Genomic DNA, 21,880 nt, shown 5'->3' with positions numbered 1-21,880 from the left:
GTCTGAGGGAGCTGAGCAGGGTCGAGTCTGGGTATGGCCCTCACATTGGGTTGGCGTTCGAGATAGACCGGAGTCCTGTTTGAGTGTCGGTCCCTAGTGGGAGGGATACCTGCAGATAGATCTACGTGATTCCCTGTAACGGTCTGGAGGACTGAGGCAAGTGAGTAGGGTCGAGTCTGGGTATGGCCCTCTCAAGTGGTATCAGAGCCTAATTTTGAATCTTGGACCTTGGAATTTAGAATTTTGGATTTAAGATTAATGCATGAGAGAAAAACAACTCAGTCTACCACCCAAATTTCAATTATATTACCAAATGAAGTCTTGATGTTCCAATAAAATATTCAAAAAAATTCAAGATGGCTTGGGATCTGCCAAAAGAAATTCAATGGATTATCTATGAGAGGATGGAAGCAACTACGCTAGAGTGAAAGCTCGTTATGCTGGGACATTTTAGGGAACTCTTACTTCCAGAAACCTATACTTGTCCCTGGGATTTAAGCAAGTGAGAAGTGTGAGTAAAGCTGGAAATGAAAGATAAGAAAATTTGTGAAAGAATAGGTAATGCACTTGTGCGAAGACGCATGGAAGTGGCATAAATGAATGAAGACGCATGCACTTGTTTGAAGACACATGAAAGTGGCATGGATGAAACTTTTACTGAGCTTTACTTGTCATTCTCCCTTAAGCTTAGTAATAAGGAGCAAGATTGGGTAAAGTAGCTGCCACATGAAGAATTAATTTTTGGGACATTTTTGGAATATAATTTTGAGTAGTAATGAAGAAATCCAAGAAGGTCTTGTGATTAGCCACAGATAAAGCTATAAGTATATATAGCAAGACTCGTTTTTGAAATTACTAATGGCTTGGAATATTCAAGAAGAAGAAGTTTATAGAATAGTCCTGGAAGAATGGAGATAGCCGAACCAGAGAACATGTTAGTCATGTTGAGACACCTTATCAAACTTTTCTCTCCTAAGAAAAGTGTCATTTCTACTAAGAAATGGAGAACATGTGGATCGAATTGAGTTACACGTTTAACCCTATGGGGACGCGTACAAGTATTGAATAATTTATGGATTCCAATGATAAGAGAAAGCTGGGATTGGAACCAAAGAGGTATAGTATGGTCCAATCCTTATTTCCATATTTTGAAAGTAAACTTCTACATATAGCATCTAATTTGCCCCATGAAAAGATGTTTATTTATCCAAGCTAGAATTCTGTCTCAGAATTGTGCTAGTCTCTCTTGCTAAATAAAGAATATAATATTGCAAATAGTAACCATGCCACCCTATCAAAAGCTGAGAGGACGAGTTGCTCCTACTGTTGTGTCGATAACTGGCCCTGAAAGACCTGAAAACCTTTCGGAGCAAGTGTCACTTGAAGTTCCAATAACCTTTATACCTAAAACCACCATTGTTGATGCTACTCCGTATCCAGCCTCAACTTATTCCAAGATATATCTCAGGTCATGTTCCTACCAAGTTAGGATCAAGGAGGGAGACATTCCCAAGATCGCCTTCAACACCAACTTTGGGCATTACAATTTTACAGTTAGGCCTTTTGTCCTAACTAACACCCGTGCTACCTTTAATCGCGTGGGAACAGATCTCTTCCAAAGAAGTTAGAGATATTTGTTTTGGTCTTCGCGGATGACATTTGGTTTATTCAGAAGCCAAGAGGATCATAGACAATATCTATGACGATGTCTTAGAAAGTCATTGAACCTATTTTGAAGCTTCCAAATTTTTGATAAGGTTTTTGAATTTCCAGTAGCGGATGTCATGTCCCCTATAAATACGAGGGATTCTACAGCAAGCAGTTTACCCCGTAGCCAATGAATCTTAAGGGTTTAGGATCCAACGCATGTTGTAAACACTCCTCTTTTAGCATTACTATCCCTTTGCGATGTGTAAGCTCGTGATACTATAATTTTTGGAAAAAGAAGATCAATCCAACCTTCTACTTTCAAGTTCTGGAAACTAAAGAGAAGCAACTGCGGCACAGGAGGATTCAAGAATGACTAATCAAGTGGAAGGGCTATCCTATTGAAGATGCTTCCTGGGAGGATTGGGACCAGCTAATTATCCAATTTCCAAGTTTTGGAGGATGAGCCCATGTAATTCATCTTTTGGGATCAAATCAATATCTCCCTTTTTGTCCAAACCCTTGATCATATTTTTGTTGGTTCTTCGGAACAACTTAAAATTATTTTTCACGATATAGATGACACTTTTGATGTAATTTTTATGCGGATGTAATCAATCGTCATATTTATGGAATCTCTAGTTAGTCATTTCTTTAGAGATTCAAATCGTCTATGGTGTTTTACAAGTCTAGTTGTTATGATACATGAAATGTCTCATTACCAAGTGAAAGATGAGACAATAAGCTATAGATATAAGAGAAATAAGGATGGATAAAATAAATTGGGTACAGAAGCAAGGAGATATTGCAAGATTAATTGAAAGAATAGTATGAAATCCTTGACTGTCAAGAACATGGTATCAGTTGGATGATATTAATTGAGAAATGAGTCGACGCTCAAAACGGAAAAAGTTAAAGTCAAGATAAGAATGGTAAGATTTTTACAAAGCGTATTGAAGCTAGATAGAGAGCAAAGTGAAGAAATGATCTTCAAACCTAACAAGAGAAACACAATCAGGTCACACTAAAGGAAAAATACCTAGTTGAGTAAGATCACACTCAGTAATTAAAGTAACCCCGAGTCATTAAGACTTCTTTATGATTAAGATTTTTGAGACAGCGCTATTAAAAAAAAAAAAACAACGAACTTTACTGTCCTTTAAGTCTAAATACCCTAAATTTACTGAACATCTTCAATCATGAGTTGACAGAAGATCGAGTCTGACTATTCTCTAAAGCATATCTCGAGCTGAGGACATCTCTTTCTTTTTGTTGGGGAGTTTGTAAGGTCCCTCCCGAAACCCTAGAACCATTTAGAACTTTTTCAGCCTAGAAAATAATTTAGAAAAAGCAAGACCGACAAAGAATTTATACGGACAACGAGACTTTTCTCCAAAATAAAAAGACACTGATATTTCAGATAAGAAATTACGTCATCCCTATATTTTTCATTTAAGGCTAAGATTATTTTTATACTTTTTCGTGAAAATCCGTGTGGGGACTGATCCAGATCGAGAACTAGGAGAAAAAGGGACTAACTTAATTGAAAGGTAAAGTTAAGAGATAAGAACTAAGAAGAAAATTGGGGTCCAATAGCATTTGAGAAGAGAAATTGGGGTCCAATAGCCTTTGAGAAGAGAAATAGGGTCCAATAGCATTTGAGAAGAGAATTTGGGGTCCAATAGGAATTGAGAAGAGAATTCGGGTCCAATAGGAATTGAAAAGAGAAATTTAGGTCCAATAGGAATTGAGAAGATAATTACACACACCTTTTTCCTATATAAGCAACCCTTCTCCTTTGTATTTTGAAAACAGACACACACATATTGCTAAGCTACTTGCATACTTGCCATGCTCAAAACTATGCTTAAGCAACTCAAGGATTCCATTAAACCTTGCTCTTGCTCTCTCCCTCTCTTGAAGGCCAAACCCTCAACTCTCTCCCTCTCTTGAAGGTTTAATTAAATGTGTTTTAATACTAGAAAGGTTTATGTGCATCATTTTAGGTTTAAAGCTTTAATATATGGAAACCTTGCAATTAGGGTAAGTGATAAGAGTACCTATGCATCATAAAGCTAAGCTTCAAAGGTAGATTTGCATTCGTAAGCTAAGCTTTAATGGTAACTTTGCTCTTAGATGTAAGCTTTAGCGATTACCTTGCATTTTTAGGTTTTAAGCTTTAATGGAAACCTTGCAATTAGGGTAAGTGATAAGAGTACCTATGCATCATAAAGCTAAGCTTCAAAGGTAGATTTCCATTCGTAAGCTAAGCTTTAATGGTAACTTTGCTCCTAAATGTAATCTTTAGCGATTACCTTGCATTTTTAGGTTTTAAGCTATAATGGAAACCTTGCAATTAGGGTAAGTGATAAGAGTATCTATGTATCATAAAGCTAAGCTTCAAAGGTAGATTTGCATTCGTAAGCTAAGCTTTAATGGTAACTTTGCTCTTAGATGTAAGCTTTAGCGATTACCTTGCATTTTTAGGTTTAAGCTTTAATGGAAAGCTCGAAAACTCATAAATTATAGGATGACCTTCTAGCTTCTTAAAATGGAAAGCTAGGTACCATAAGAAAAGAGTAATTGTCTAAGCTCAATAGAAGTAGTTCAATTTTTGGTATTGAAGAGTATTTCTAAAGTTTTCAATTTCAAGTTTGTTTGCAAATACGGGATGGGGGAGATAGGGGATAACTTGGCGGAATTGATCTCCGTGTTGTTTGAACTGAAAACTCTACATGCTTCCATGGAGATGCCCCATGGATGGCGAAGGATTGCAAAAACCTGGGAATCGACAAAAACGGGGATTGAACTTAAAAAGTTGGCATTTCCGAAGAGACATGAACCATCAAATGCCTATGGCAAAAACTCGCTTGTATTTTCTAAATAAATTTGGCTGGTAGATAATTAATGAAAGTAGGAATTAAGGTTGATAAATGAATGAACCTGGAAATTACCAACTAGGAGTTAAAAGGAATCTCGAGAGGTGATAGGGATAGCCCATTGCAAAACATAGATTAACTAGGCGTTTTGAAGATTGTCTGGAAATGACCGGGAACCAAGATGGATCTTCTTGGGGTCAATTTGATTGAAAGGCCGTCCCATTGAGTGGATTCTCTTGGGGAACTTGTCGGAGATTGGTCCTTTTCGGCTAGGGCAGCGTAACCAGCAAGTTGTTATACCTAGGTCATTCATGCCCGAGGGATAAGGGATGAATGGGTTCATTTTATTTTTGCCCGGTCAGGTGAAGTACCCGCGGTATCTTATTGGAAATCGGCCATAATCCGGGTATGGCCTGATGCCAATGGTTGGATGAGAAGGTTATACTTACGGAGGATGATAAGAATTAAAAGTTTCTAAATAAAGATCTGGTGGGAACAACCAGATGAATTTCCCTGAACGAGGGTATGCAACAGATTGCATGCTGCTTGTTGTTTGATGATGTCTGATAGACTATTGTCTTCCTGATTTCGTAGTAGTTAAGTACTACCTCGAGAAGGGATTTTCATGAAATGGTTCGGTGGGTGGGCGGATCGGGAGGGTCAGATGGCCGGATGTTGATTTAAGAATTTTATGTTAAGCGCTAGGACTACAGGGGATATAAATGGGAAATTGGGGACGAGTGAGACCAGGTAAGATTGCAAGATCCCTCTTCTTAGGGGAAAGTGATAACTGTCGTGCCTGCCTTTCAGGAAAAAGGGGTTATCGCCATGAACCAAGGGAGAATAAGAAAGCAAGAGCAGATCCTCAAGTTAAAGATCAAGAGAATCAAGACTGAGGACCACGATTTTGGGTGCGGAAAGCTGTCAAGGACAGATTGATTATGAGAAACGGATAGAATCATTGAATGAAGGGATGTACCCCCTTGGGTTGGCAATCGAGATAGGCCGGAGTCCTATCTGAGTGTCGGTCCCAAGTGGGAGGGATACTTGCAGATAGATCTACGTCATCCCCTGGAATGGTCTGGAGGACTGAGAGAGCTGAGTAGGTCGAGTCTGGGTATGGCCCTCACATTGGGTTGGCATTCGAGATAGACCGGAGTCCTATCTGAGTGTCGGTCCCAAGTGGGAGGGATACCTGGAGATATATCTACGTTATTCCCTGGAACGGTCTGGAGGACTAAGGGAGGTGAGTAGGGTCGAGTCTGGGTATGGCCCTCTCAGGTTACCCATAGAATTTGTCAGTGACCGTGGAACACATTTTCTCAATGAAGTCATTGAATATCTTCTAGAGAAATTCATGGTCATACATAGGAAATCCGCACTATACCATCCACAGGCCAATGGGCAAGCTGAGGCCACAAATAAAACACTATGCACGGTTCTCGCTAAAATAGTGTCAGAATAACGAACAGATTGGGATCAGCAGCTACACTCAACACTATGGGCATATAGGGTAGCTTACAAAACATCAATAGGAACAACACCATACAACATGGTATTTGGGCTGAATGCTATACTACCCATAGAGTTTTTAATCCCAACTCTACAAGTAGCAAAAAGCTTGGAATGTACAGGACATGAGCTCTCTTCAAGGATTGATGATCTTGAAAAGCTAGATGAACTCCGCTTACAAGCTGTCGCTTCAATCTGTGCTAAAAAGAGAAGACAAAAGGAATTTTTTGACAAACATCTGCGTACCAAAGAGTTTAAAACAGGTGATTACGTACTTGTTTATACCTTGAAAGAACATGTCAAGAAACTTAAAAAGCGAGGGATGGGACCATTTGTGATTAGTGATCTATCACAAAGTGGAGCTGTCAAGCTTGCTACATTAGCAGGTGACGAAATGCCAAACTGGATTAGTGGATGTCGACTGAGGGAATAAAACGACTCCAAATACGACTCCATCAACAGTGTTGGCAAAGCAATTGCCTCTTGCCAAAAAGACAATTAAACAGAGAGCAGTAGAGTTACAGCTGCTACTCGTAAAGAAAGCAGAAAACCTCGACAGCGAATGCCAATAAGCATCTTGCTTATTCCCTTCTCTTGCACCGCATTAATTTTTCCATGCATTGACCGAGTATGCATAAAATAGGGCCACATTAATCGGCCAGGCATTAGCACAACTTTTTCAACCTATGCACGGCACATACTCCGAGGCAAAACCTTGTCGTCCGGGAGGACTCCGGCTAGGAGGGGGGGAGGCATTCTAGAGGCACTCTCAAATGCGGAACCAATGACAGAAACAACAAAAAAGGGCATGATTTTTGACTATTTTAAGGGTTGTTGTTTGATTGCAAAATTTTCTAGAGTAACCCAAGTATATATGCCCTTATACAACATGAATCTACAGGTATATGGGGCCAAACGCCAAATCAAGCCCCTAGGTGTGTGTATATAAGTAGAAATAGCCATTTTTCAGGCAAAATATTGGTAAAACGAAGAAATCCGGCCATAAAAATTGCATGTGAGTGTATATAATGTGTTGCGGTGATGTTTGTGATTTATTATGATTTTTGGAGATTTTTTGGGTTTGAATTGCTATTTTCCTTTTAATTTTGCTAATTTTCGGCAGAAAAATTTCAAAAATACAAAAAACAGGTGAAAAACAGTCGTAATGAAAAACAAAAAATATGGGGATGACCAGTGACTATACGACAACCTATGGTACAATGGGGGTGTAATTATGAGACTGGAGCGCAAAGCGTGTTTTGGCTAGGTTTTGACCGAAATGCCAAATTTCTGGTAAACAGAGCAAACTGAGTCCAAATCAAGAAATTTTTGAGTCTAAACCACATCTCGCAAGAAGATAGGAGCACATGTCAATTTTCATGAAAAGTGGTTAAGGGACCTCCATCATAAGAAATTTTAACCCCATTTTTAGCTCATTTTCACTATTGACTTGTGGAGAGAGCTTCTGCCACCTAGAGCGGATCGACCTTCCAGCAGCTTCTACGACGCGCACGACTACCCGACCAGCTCCAGACATAAGAGGTAGGCTCACCACCTTGAGCTTTTCGCGCATGTTTGTCGTTATGGCGCGAAAACTAGCGTAGGGGTCACACACAAAGCGAGCGGTAGAGACCTGCAAGTAGAGACGGCGGCCTAACGGCTAACCCAAAAGCAACAAGACTTCATCGGCAGCTTACCCTAGTCTAGGAGACCAGTCCTGGATAGCCAAAGGCAGTGGGAAACCATCGAGAAAAACCCTAATTCCCAGAAAACCGCAAGAGGCCACCAAATGGGAAATCGGCAACCAAATGCTACCAAAATTCATGGGTAGGAGCATCTCGACATGCTCGACAAGTCTATATGACCCGCGTGACCAAAAAGTGACCCGAAGCAGCACTAAAACTCAGAAACGGCATCAGACACACAAAGCGTCAAAATGAACTTGCGGCCAAACCGCAAGTCCGTTTGCCACCAAACTTCACGAGCGGCTTTCCTAGACCATCAACAACCAATTCCTATGGTGGTAGAACACCACAAATCATCGAAGGTATGTAAACGCAACCACAGGTGCTTCTAGAGTGACAAATTGCCAAATGGAGCTCCGATGAAGCCAAAGTCGACAAAAACCATACGGCAAGGATCCCCAAGGGATCGGGAAGCTATGGAGAACAACATCGAGAAATTTCATCGCCAAAATGCACTCCAAAAGTCAGAAAACGGCTCGGAGGCTCTGAAGTCCACACAAGGAGTTATACTCTATCCATTTGACTTTTTTGTTGAAATTAGGCTCAAAAGGGACTTAGGGGGGCAAAGGGCAAGCACTGGGAGCACCAGCACTGAAAAAATCACCAGGAGACATCCTACGCATAGGATGTCTCAAGGGAATTTTTTGGCACAAATCCCAACATTTTTTGTCATGCACATGTTCTGAATGACATTTACAAGCCATACACCAAGTTTCATCACATTTGGACCAGTTTGACCTCATATACATGGAAAAATGCAAAGTTACGGCATACAGGCAATAATGGGCCAAATACCTACCAAATCTTGTCCAAATCCCATGAAACTTGCACAACACATTCGTATACACATCAGCAAACAATCTGTGTGGTCAGGGAGAAAAAATAATGAGATAGACATCCTACGTGTAGGATGTCTAATTGACCTTTTTGGCATACAAGGGATGTTTTATCATTCTAGATCCAATTACCTCATTATCAAGAGCCCATATGTCAAGTTTGAAGCCATTCTAATCACTTTTGACCCCCAACACCCTCAGGATACATTTTTTGAGTCCAAAAACACCTCACAGAGCCTTACAAGCATCAAATCTTGTCCAAATTCAAATCCAAGAACATGGCCATGTTCCATAGGCCAAGGACAACCCACAGAACAAGTTTCATGCAATTCTGATGAAAAAGACATCCTACGCGTAGGATGTCTCCAGCATAAATTTAGCTTCTATGCAAGGAATGACATCATGGGAGCCAATACCATGGTGCATTGAGCCCATATACCTATTTTTAACCCATTTGGACATCAATTGCTACCTATGATGGACATTCTACCCAAATTGTGACCTAAAGCCTGAATAAGCCCCAAAAATCCACTTTTTGATATCCAAATTCAAATCCAAGCATATAGCCATGTTCCATGAGCCTTACACTACATGCATGTCAAGTATGAACCAATTCTGATGAAAAAGACATCCTACGCGTAGGATGTCTAGATGGAATTTTTTGGCCAGATTTGCACTGTGGGCACATGCACAGCTTCACAAGTTCTTTTTAAGCTTTAATTTCAATTTTCAAGTCATTTGGATAAGTAAAACTCAGTTTCGCAGCTTATATGGAAAAAACGCTAACTTTGGACTACTGAGTGCAACAGGATCTATGGCAGCCTCGAAGTCACCGGCAAAGAAGAAAAGAATGACAATCAAAGATTATCTGGACGAGGTGGAACCTTTTGTCATTCCAGAGGGAACACTAAAGCCCACCAGCACCTGGATACAAGAGGATTTGTTAGAGTCCAATGACCTAAAGATCTACCAGGGAGTGTTCAAAGACAATGAAGGCAATGTAGTAGAGCTACCAATGCTGCCAAGAGAGCTCAATGAATTTGTACGAAGCAAAATGGCCGGCTACTTGGAGAAAATTGACCTCCATAACTACTTCGAAGCAATACCAGCAGGGGTGGACATCAAAAGAGTATGGGAGTTTGTAACAAGCATCAAAGAGGATGGAGTGGCCAAGGTGACAGATTTACAAGGCAGACCAGATACAAAGATCATAATCATAGAGCGGGTTGTAGCCCATGCACTAGACCTCTCCAATGAGGGGGACAACGTAACAAAAAGAAGGGATGAAGTCAAAGTGTACAAAGAGAAAAAGGAAAATTACACCTTTGAAAGCATTGCCAATCCAAAGGTGGCAATTATGAGCCAATTGTACAACTAGTACTTCCACATGTGCACTAAGAGGCCACAGAAGTACAGGATGCCGCCAGGTGCAATTGCCACAACGTTTACTTGGGCAATGACAAAGGGCACCCCAAAGACAATCAACTATGCGGCATACATACATGACAGCTTAGTAAAGATGGGCAAAAAAAGCCAACCTACATAGTGCCAGGAGAACTGATCACCAAGGTGGTATATGGATCCCTACACGCTAAAGGAAGGTGGCTTGACTCCCCATCTCAGAATGATTGGCTGAGAGTAAAAGAAGACAAGGAAGATGAGCCGCAAAGGGCACCAAGGGTGGCTACGAGATTGAAGAGACGGCTGGAGCCAGTTGAAGAGGAGCAACCCGAGCAGAAAAAAGGAAAGAAATAGTTTGCTCAAGTGCCGGCAAAAGAAACCAGGTCCCAGAAAGCGGCAAGACTCGAGAGGCTGATGGAGAGTTTCCGAGCAGAAAGAGCCCTCAAGGGTGATTTAAACGAACTCTGGAAGCCATCTCTCGAGTCTATGTCCGGATCATCCAGAAGAGTGCAAAGGGACCGCTTTGAAGATTATATCAAGAATTTTGAGATTCTTGATGCTGCAGCGGAAAACATTCCCCATGTCCCTTTCATCGAGGAGGAAGTGGAGCAGATAAGGCAGACACTACTAGATGAACAAGAAAGCCAAGAAAGGGAAAGGAAAATAAAAGCAGACAGGGACTTAAAGGGCAAACCGGCAGCTTTACCAGATATCCCTAAACCCAGCCCATAGCCATCACCACCGCCATCACCACCTCCTAGCAGCCCTCCACCAGAAGATAAAGAGACTGAGGACAAACAAGATGAAAGGCAAGCTGAGAAGCAAGAGCAAAGGCAGGAACCTGAGCCAAAGGAAGAGGCCAAGCCTGAGTCTGAGCAAAAAGGATTGACTTGGTGAGAACATGGCATAAAGAACAGATGCAAGGCATCCGGCTAGTGGAACTTAAACAAATTGCTGCAGACACTGTAGACCTGCACCCGCCCTCCAATGACTGGGACGTGGTGATGACAAAGCTAGCCGGATTGCGAGCACAACCCATGGCTTCAGAGAAAGAGGTGATAACTCTTAAAGACACCGAAGAAAAGACTAAAATGGAAATGGATTCTCTGCAGGCACAAAGCCAAGGGAAAAAAGAGAGAGAAGCTGACCTCCAAGCCAGCTTGGCAACGACTCTACAAAACTGCCAAGCAATGGAAGAAGCAAATGAGGCAGTAGCAAAAATAATACAAGCATCTGAAGAAGAGTGTCTGCAGCTCAGCAAGTCATTGCGAGATGCCGAAAGAGAAAGGGCTAATCTAACACTACAGCTGGCCGAAGAATCGAAAGAAGTAGAGGCCATGAGAAATGCCAAGGAAAAAGCAGAGATACAACAAGAAGCAAGCCTGGATGAATTCCTTGAGCTCAAGGACCAATTACAGGTCAAAGATCAAACCATCCAGAGGCTGCGAGCATCACCTGCTAGAGTCAGAGCTACAAGCTCGACTCAAATCATTTCCGAGAGTCAACTATATGAAGAGAAAATGCAAGAACTTCAGAAGGAGCTGACTCTCGAGAAAAAGTAGAGGTTAATGATGGCTGAAGGTTCTATCGTAATGCAAACAAGAATGGAGGACAGCCAAAAAGCCCTACAAGAAGAAGTGGAAAGCATAAATAAAAAGCTCGAGGAGGCGGAAAGAGTAAACGCTGAACTTAATGACCTCCTCGTGAATATGGGTGGAGAAGCTGAAGCGGAAAAGCAAACACTCCTCAGGCAAATTGAGGAGTTAAAAGGCTAGCAACAAGCAGAGGAAAAAAGCTCAGGGCCAGCCGCCAATGAGGGCATCGACCTCGAAAATGTGGAAGATCCTGTGGACACACCCATGCAAGAGGAAAGCATACCAGGATCCTCTCAAGAGCCGCAGGATCTAACACAAGAAGAGGAGGAAAAATTGCATAAGGCAATAGAGGCAGAGCTAAGAGAAAGCACAAAGGAAGCCTTGGAATGGGAGCAGAGGGTCTTCAAATCTATGACAATTCAGAAGATCAACGCCAACAATCTCAGGTGCGAGTGGCTTCAACCCTCTCTCCCATATCCATTGCTGAAATATGAGGCAGCAACAATCAACAAGCGGATCAGAGAAGAGCCAACGGTACCTCTCTACAATGCAGACACCTCGAAGCCAGAAGGAGTTAAGCTTATAGTAGATTCTCAGCCAAAGTGGAGGAAAGCTTGGCTTACCAAGTACCCACAATACCTAATCCACTTGGTAGATGCACCTAAACATATCAGGGACAACCTCAGCTTCTGTCCTCTACCAAGGGTTAGGACGTAGAAGGCACAAGAAATTTTGCAAAGAAGCCAACCCACTTGGCTGAATTACCCAAAGCTGTCGGACGTGAAGGCAGGTGAGAGAATAAGTGTCCAATACATGGTGAAAACCCTAACGGGTGCCATAAAGTTGTTCACTCGCTCACCTGACCTTACATGCATTATGATGAGAAAAATCTGCAGAACCATCCTAGCAGTGTTCGAGACCTTCAAGCCAGGCCAATTGACCGACAACATATTCTTCTTCCAGGACACATACAGATGTGCTTATGATCTGTCAGGTCAGCCTTCCAAGGAGGTGATACATGCACTGTATCAAAGAATCATGTTTCTACCATCCTATCACCTCTAGGATTTTGAAGAAGCATTCTATACGGGGTTCTTCACCATGAATACAGATATATTTGGCCCGACAATGCTAAACCTACATGCAAGGTATGAATCACTGCTAAAGATGCGGGAAACGATAAGATGAAGCAGCAGATCAAGGCCATGTAGGGGACGACATGAACAAGGAGGGGGGGAATGTTAGAAGCTGGACACACCCCACGGCATCTAACTACTTGGAGGACTATTATTTTTGTAATTATTCATTCATTGAGGAAAACCCGATTTTCACCTTGTAAATATTGGGACTTACAGAAGTTTCCAGATTGTATCTCAGTTTTGATAGTTAGATTGAGTAGATGGTTGATTTTGGAACTTTAGGGTTTGAGAAGTTGTAAGGTATATATACCACTTTTTGACCTTAATGAAAAACCTTTTGTCATTTTAAAAACAAGTTTGAAGTCTGTGAGTGAGCGTACTGTGTACGAGAGAGAGAGAGAGAGAGAGAGAGAGTGAGCTTCATCTTGATGCTACGTGTGCTACGGTGGTCAGAATCGAGTGCGAAGAAGTGCAGTGTGCTGCCCCCGACTAGAGCTACGCGTCGATACCAACATTATGCACGTACGATCCGGCTTTGCGAGCTCCTTCTACGAGCTTCATCGGTTGTTTGGGTGAGATATGTTGCCCGATTTTGCATTGCGTCATATCCACGCGTTCACATTGAGTAGAACTACACATTAGGCACTTTGGATTTCGGAAACGAAGACCTGCAGATTTCGGCCAAACATCCTACGTGTTTCTGCACCGGGTGTTTTGGGTCGTGATTTTGGTGCACAAACCTTAGGGAGAGCGGCCTATTGGTATTAGTAGGGTCTCCTTCAAGTTCTATGGTGTTTCGAGATTGTTTGATGGGTGTTCGGCTCTAGAAAGCGTTGTACGGAGTTTCCTCTTTTGCACTCTTGAAGGCTGTGACTTAGAAAATTGGTAGAGACCTCTGTAGGAATTAGTTAGGAGTCGATCGAGTGTAGGTTGACACCTTATGCTTGCTTCCACGCGCCTTCCGGTTGAGCTTCGTCCTTAGCTGACATTACATGTTAGGTGAGTTCTCGCTGTGCTGACGTCCGTCGCGGCGCATCCGTCCAACAGACAAACACACACACACACACACACACACACACACACACACAGTTTTGTGCAAGAATTATGCTTCAATTTAAATGATTGACTTGGGTGTATAAATAGCTTGGAAGAGAGTCAAGAGACACAATTAAGTTTGATGATGTTGCAATCTACACATTATCTTAGGGCTATGGGAGCCCTCTCATCATACAACCCTCTTATAATGTTTTCCCAAGCAACAAAACAAACACAAAAGCTCTTGAGTCACATACAAGCAAATACTATAAAAGAATCTCAAAATGAAAACGTGTCACCTTAAACCAAACAAGATGAGGTTGCCAAGCGTGAATTGGAGAGACTCAAGAGAGTTTTGAATCGTGGCTGCACCCAACGTATTGGTTCAATTGATGCGCAAGAGTAGGTACAACTTTGATTGGAAGTTATGAATCACTCACTCCCTTGCAATGCTACAACTAGCTCAAAGAAGCTTTCCTATACAGCACGAGTAATGGTGCATAGAGAGCTCACTCTCTCTCTCTCCCTACAACTAAGATGGCGAATGTTTTGCTCAAAGTAGTGAGCAATAGTGTAGAGATCATGCTATTTACAAAGGGAAAAGGGCTCTATTTATAGGTGAGAAGAGCCCTTATTAGGATTATATCTTGATTAACATTTACACAGAAAACCATGTTTATGAAATTTTTTATATATTCCTATGAGAGAGGGGCTCTCTTGTCTCTTGAGTCACATGGATGTGGGCTCAAGAGGAGAGAAATATTGAGGTGAAATAGAGAAGATTCTAGAGAGGTGAGTGATTTTTTATGTGAGGTTACGTACTCCAAGGTAGAGTAGAGTGGGTGTGATTTACTAGAAGGGTTAATCATTAGTGTTAGTAGTTTGTAGTTAGTAGGATGGGATAAAATGACATGGCATATGCACTCAAGATGCATTACATGATTTATACAATGATAAGAAGTAAGAGAAGGATGAAAATATACACAATTTGATGGAAACCATAAGATGGAAAGGAAATTTCCCACCTATCTCCTCCAGTGAATGAAGCGATTGTAGAACTCTGTCGGTGTAGTTCTTGTGACCATGGAAAAGTTGAATTTTCCATGATCAAAAACCTCCTTTTGCAGAGCTTGAAATTGGTTATTTGCTGATTTTTTCTCTTTTTGTGAAAATATGAAGAGATTATGGTAATATGAATTTGATTCTAGAGAGAGAAATTGACCTATATGTGTGTAGAGATGATAATTTTTGAGCTATGGAGTAAGGGAGAGATGGAATTAACCTATATGTGTGTAGAGATGATAATTTTTGAGCTATGGAGTGTGTAGAGATGTAATTTTTGAGCTATGGAGTAAGGGAGAGATGGAATTAACTTATATGTGTGTAGAGATGATAATTTTTGAGCTATGGAGTAAGGGAGAGATGGAATGAATAGGTCAATTTCTCTCTCTAGAATCAAATTCATATTACCATAACCTCTTCATCTTTTCACAAAAAGAGAAAAAATCAGCAAAAAATCAAGCTCAAGCTCTGAAAAAGGAGGATTTTGATAATAAAAAATTCAACTTCTCCAGGGTCACAAGAACTATACCGACAAAGTTCTACAACCGCTTCATTCACTGGAGGAGATAGGTGGGAAATTCCCTTTCCATCTTGTGGTTTCATCAAATTGTGTATATTTTCATCCTTCTCTTACTCTTTATCATTGTATAAATCATGTAATGCACCTTGAGTGTATATGCCATGTAATCTGACCCCATCCTACTAACTACAAACTACTAACACTAATGACTAACCCTTCTAGTAAATCACACCCAATCTACTCTACCTTGGAGTATGCAACCTCACACAAAAAATCACTCACCTCTCTAGAATCTTCTCTATTTCACCTCAATAATTCTCTCCTCTTGATTCCACATCCATGTGACTGAAGAGACAAGAGAGACCCACTATCATAAGAACATATAAAAAATTTCATAAACATGGTTTTCTATGTAAATGTTGAGTAGGAGATAATCCTAATAAGGGCTCTCCTCACCTATAAATAGAGGCCTTTTCCCTTTGTAAATAGCATGATCTCTACACTATTGCTCACTACTTTAAGCATACCATTCGCCATCTTAGTTGTAGGGAGAGAGAGTGAGCTCTCTATGCACCATTACTTGTGGTGTATAAGAAAGATTCTTTGAGCTAGTTGTAGCATTGCAAGGGAGTGAGTGAATCATAACTTCCAATCAAAGTTGTACCTACTCTTGCGCATCAATTGAATCAACAAGTTGGGTGCAACCACGGTTCAAAACTCTCTTGAGTCTCTCTAATTCATGCTTGGCAACCTCATCTCGTTTGGTTTAAGGTGACTCGTTTTCATTTTGAGATTCTTTTGTAGTATTTGCTTGTATGTGACTCAAGAGCTTTTGTGTTTGTTTTGTTGCTTGGGAAAACATTATAAGAGGGTTGTATGGTGAGAAGGCTCCGTAACCCTAAGATAGTGTGTAGATTGCAACATCATCAAATTTAATTGTGTCTCTTGACTCTCCTCCAAGCTGTTTATACATGCACATCAATCATTTAAATTGAAGCTTAATTCTTGCACAAAACTCTCTCTCTCCCTCCCCCCCCCCCCCCCCCTCTCTCTCTCTCTCGGTGCTTGATGTGTGTATTTGTAGCATTGATATTAGTGATAGTGTACCTTCCTTTTCACTTGTATTTCTCAGAGATTCTCTTCTTTGCGTCCTAGTTCGCTCTATAACTAGGTGGTGCCCCTTCACTTGTTTGGCTGTGGGTTTTTTGTTGTCGTTTCTTGCTTGTGGTTTCCCTAGCCCCAATTGAGCAGCACGAGAGCCTTGATGGGTGTTTAGAGATTGTCTCTCTTGTTGCCCACCTCGGACTGCCTTAGTGCATTTACAATGGAACCACCCTCTTTTTTCTTAGCCTCTTTGGCCTTCCACTTAGGACATTGCTTGATCAAGTGATTATTAGCTTTATAGTAATGACAACACATCTTCTTTTTTCCCTTATCACCAGAATTTCCAGATGAATTGTTGTGAGGAATCTCAAAGCTCGAGCAAGATTTTCCGAGCAATCCCTAAAACGAGCGAGATAGGGCAAGGCACATATACAAAACAAAAACCAAACATGATTTCTTAGGTGACTTCAAGCACAACAACAAAAAATTAATTCAAGATTGCACCTATTTTTAATGGTAAATCAACCACAAATTTTTGACCGACAAAACCCTTTGAACAAGGTTTAGGTAGAGTGTTTCCTTTGATGGGCTAGAACACTTGGAACCATTACAATGGCATGTTGATATTCCAGGTTGAAGGCATAAAAGATATCTTGAAGAAGCTGAAGTTGACCACCCATGGGCTTATAGTCTTAGTCTTGATTATTAATTACGTGCAGGACCAATATTGATGACCTCATGAGCACAGTTTGCATTGCCAAATGGTAACAACATCAACATGGGTAAGAAAAAGCAAGAGAGCCACTCCAGGGTCGTGTGCCGGAGGTCAACAACTTTTACCTACTAGAATGTATTGGGTTGCCAACACCATCTCCATGGGCTGTTTGATAGAGTAGCCCTCCATGTTCTATAGGTCTCTCTCTCTCTCTCTCTCTCTCTGGACATGTGAATACACTAGTAAACCTTTAAAAAAATGTGGATACAGCACAAAAGACCCTTACTCGCATGGATCACGGCACAACATTGCGATGAGAAAGTGGCAAGTTGAGGAGGTGGGGCCAAAGGGAGGGTAGTACTTGAATGAAAAGCATTGGGAGGCATCACAATAGGCGACAAATGGAGTATCAGCAACATCGCCATCGTCATTACCAACAAGCATGAAGAATCGAGAACATGTTGGACCAAGCAAGGTAGGGAAGGGAGAGTAGGCATTCCTAGTGCCACTTCCCCCAACTTGCGAGCCCCGTTTTCATGTGATTCTTCGCATCCCTTGTATTCGGAACTTTCTTGCAATATTGATCATTCGTTTTCGTCCCTCAATCTCGTGTCCCTCTTGCATCCCGTTTTCAAGTTGCGTTCTTGTGTATGCGTTTGCTTGCCTGCAGGTCCCGTTTGCAACGCAAGAAAATTGGTCTCAAAGACTACATAGAGTTGGAGCCCTACAGTGTGGACTACAAGAGGGCTTATGAGCTCTTGCACAACATCAGAGAAGAAGGGGGGGCAACCATTTCAGATTTGAATGACTCTTTGATAGAAGTAAACATCATAGAAGAACAGGTTGCAGATGCCCTAAAGTTGCAGAAAGGTGGAAAAGCAATGAGAGATCGACAACTACCCACAAATGGCATCTTCACCAGCAGATCAACCTCATTCTCAGACCTAAAGTAAAAATAAATAGAGTGGGCACTTAGGCTCTAGCACCAGCACTTTCATTTCACTACAAAGTGACCTCCCAGATACACGGTTTTGAATCATGCCGTGGCTTCCACATTCACTCAAGCATCAAAGAAAGAGGGAATGAGTGAAGTAAACCATGCCCAATATGTTTACACAACTCTCACCCATGTGAAAAAGCTTGAGAACATCACTCTGTTGGGAGCTCCAAAAGTACTAACACGGATAGACTATCATTCTATTGGCCAGGCAAAGCGTCTATCACCTGCCTCAGAATAGAATTTATGGCTACTAAACAAGAATGATGATGAGGAAGAACTATAGACCAGAGCTCCACCAGTTTCCACAAGAATGAGGACAAGATTAATTAATGTCCCAACCCAATAAATCGCTACTACAGCAAATGTAGCTAAAAGCGACAAAGAGAAAGAAGAAAAGGAGGAGGATGACACCCCTCTTGACAGAAAGAAGAGAGAGAAAGGAAAATATTGATAGCGAAGCTTCCCAAGCTTTCTCATTCACGAGTGGGAAATCTAAGAATTCTCAATAAAATACACGATTTAGCAAGGCCGATTCTCTATGCAAGCTCAATAAGGTCCATTTTCTTTTACCTTGACATCTCTGTGTCAACCAGAGCACCTGTTAGCTAAGAGCATTCAAGCTCCGTTCGATCTCATTTCCTTGATGAACTCAGGCAAAGCAAAGCTTCATTTTAGGGCATATTGCCTACAAGCTTCTAAAGTTTTGAATGTCCTATTAGCAAACAAACTTGAAGAAACTTGGCAACATATGAAGCTAATACTTTCTTGGAGGTTGTTATGAACCAAGCCACGCTGGGATGAAAGGTACATCCGACCGCTCAAAACTTCTCAACATATATGGCTACGAGCCACTTCCAACAACGGTAATTGCTCTTAGATGGGCGACAAGGTTAGACCATTTTAAGTTCTACTTGTATTTTTGTCTTTTCATTTGAATAAGATTTCTTTGTTGTGCAAAGAAAAGTGCTTTGACACACTTACCACAAAGCAAGGCTTTTGTTCTGTGCCACAGTATTATCCATTGATTTAGGATAAAGGATAATGGCATGCAAGTTTGGCAATAAGAGGATGAAAGCTCACGGTTTTGGTTTGTAATGACCAACTCGGATGTATCCATGCCAGTATACATCGTGCAAGGCACATGTGGCATATGCTCACATTGTGAAGATTGTCATTGAAACCAAGGGCTTATCACACTATTTTTCTGATATGCATGCATGGCATGCCAGTATCGTGGACTCATTCCATTAAAGAATGGTTTATGCTTTTGTTATAACATCAGATACTCTCGTCAAAAAGAGTTGAGGCTAGTATATTTGCTTGTGATCGTTGTATATATCTACAACGGCAAGCAATTTCTATGCACAAGGTGCTGACAATACAAATAATGATTTTTGTGGATAGCAAGTAGGCATGGCCTCACTATCAAGAAATTATTTCATGGAAGGACATAAATATATTAAGAGAGCCCCCTAGTAGGTAATCTCTTCTTGCACACTAAAACACTTGGTCAAGCCCAAAGTTGGAAAAAAAACCCGTAGATTGCAGAGAAAATTACCAAAAAAAGTCAAGTTTGGCCAAAACTTGAAACCATGGTGTGGATAAATCCTAAAACTTGTGGGAAAATCAATATGCGAAGAAAAAGGTGAAAATTTTTAAAATCTGGTAGAGTTTTACCTTAGGCGCACCGGAGATAAAATTCTCTCTAGAGGGGGTATTTTGCCAATTTTCAAACTCATAGAGTTTATTTAGATCATAATACAGCTCCTAAGCAAGTTCCATCAAATTTGGAGTTGTGCAAGGGTTAAAAGACCAACAGACCTGAAAAACCAGACTACAGGATCAAAAAGGGTGACAAAACACTAGTAAATTATCAAGACTTTGTGAAACTCATTGTACAAGCTTGAAATCACAAGTAGAGACCAACCCAAGTCATATTGGGCAAAAACAAGTTGAAACAATGAAGATTTATTTAGGCGGGCTGAAGATAAGATTCTACCAAAAAGACCATTTTTTCATTTTGAGACCTGGGAAATATTTGTCAAGCTATGGGGACTCCATCTTTGTAATAAAACTTGAAATTACTCTCACCTAAGATAGCCATAGCAAATTTTCATAGCTGGGAAAATTGGATGTGTCTAGTGCTTGTACAAAAGGATTTTTAGATATTTGTGACAACAGATTGACAATTGTGGAATCACATACTGTTTGAAGTGCTTGTGTGCAAGGAATTACGACTTTGCAAAAAAGGCAAGTCAAGGAGTGAAGCACTGTATCTGAAGCCAAAGACAACTTTCTAGGTTTGAAGTATCTATTCAATTAAGTTGTGTGAGTCCATATATGAACTTGAGATCTTGTAGAGTTCTGGGAAACCTGCTTACCTTTGGAGAGAATAGGAGTAGAGCATCCACAGAAGAGAGTGCAAACCAAGGGAGACCATTAGAAACTATTACAAAAGAAGTGTCCGAAACTTATTCTGACTCAAGCTCTAGTATGAAGCCCATATTCATTTGGATCCTAATGAGGAGTTTGTAGTGAAGATAAATGACCATACTGTCAAGTTTGAAGAAGAGGTTAGAGCCAACAAACAAGACAGCTACTCTTTAGGAATTGTTATAGCAATGATTTTGTTATGATGACTCCAAAGGAGATTGAGCAGACTAAGTACCAAGGACACTCAATCCAAGAAGATATTGTGAGAACAATACATGAAACTGAATAGAATATAGGCCCAAATGATAGAGCCTATGACAGCATGTTCAATCAAAGAGAAGCACAGCAAGGGGCAGCCACCTCAATGATGGTACCAAGGATAGAAATGCAGAAACCACCCTCAGCAGGGAAATAATGGGTGACACAAGGACGAGGAGAGGTCCACATGAGCCACATCTACCAAACAACTGGTTTGAAGGTCTAATGGGAGAAACACCAGCTAGAAGAGAAAGAACAAGTGATGAGCATAACCGTAGAGTCAGCCTAGCACACTTTCAAGATTGGGTCAAAAAATACAACGAATCAAGGAATCCATAAGACCATTTAGTGAGCTTCATACAAGTTTTGAGAGTTGAGCGCATAACCAACTTCCATACACAGTTTGAGGGATTTGGGATGACCTTAGAGGGCAAAGCTTTAATCTGGTTTTAGAGCATACCTCCTGGGTTGATAACCAATCTACCAACTTTGGCAATGCAATTTTTTGCTGCTTGTTCTAAAATGGAAATAAAGCATAGTACGATTGCACAAATCTATAGTCCAAACAAAAACAAGGAAAAAGTGTCAGAGATAGCATGAGTCAAATGAGAAAATACATAGACAGATGTCCGGAGTTGGAGATTCCAATCGAGGAAAGGCTTGTCTCATTGATTTTAGAGGGGTTATTAAACAAATATTTTCATACTTTTTTGTATAGCAAAAGCATATGACTTGGGAAGCATGCAATTTAGATGTGATTGACTTGAGTGAAAATTGTGAGATCTTCAATGAGGCAAGCAAAGCTAAAGATACACAGAGCGAGTGAACTAAATCCATAGTACCAGCACAAGTAGGACCAGTTGTTGGAGCTCTCGTCAATGCTATAGAGGACATATTTAAACGCATGAATGAAATGATGACCAACATGCAAAGGATGCCGATGAGAGGCCCGGGATAGGGACCAAATCAAGGACAACAAATACAACTGAAATGGTGTGC

Source organism: Adiantum capillus-veneris, chromosome 27, assembly GCF_014529385.1.
Source record: "Adiantum capillus-veneris isolate H3 chromosome 27, ASM1452938v2, whole genome shotgun sequence".
NCBI classification, from domain to species: domain Eukaryota; kingdom Viridiplantae; phylum Streptophyta; class Polypodiopsida; order Polypodiales; family Pteridaceae; genus Adiantum; species Adiantum capillus-veneris.
This window is presented reverse-complemented; position numbering follows the sequence as displayed.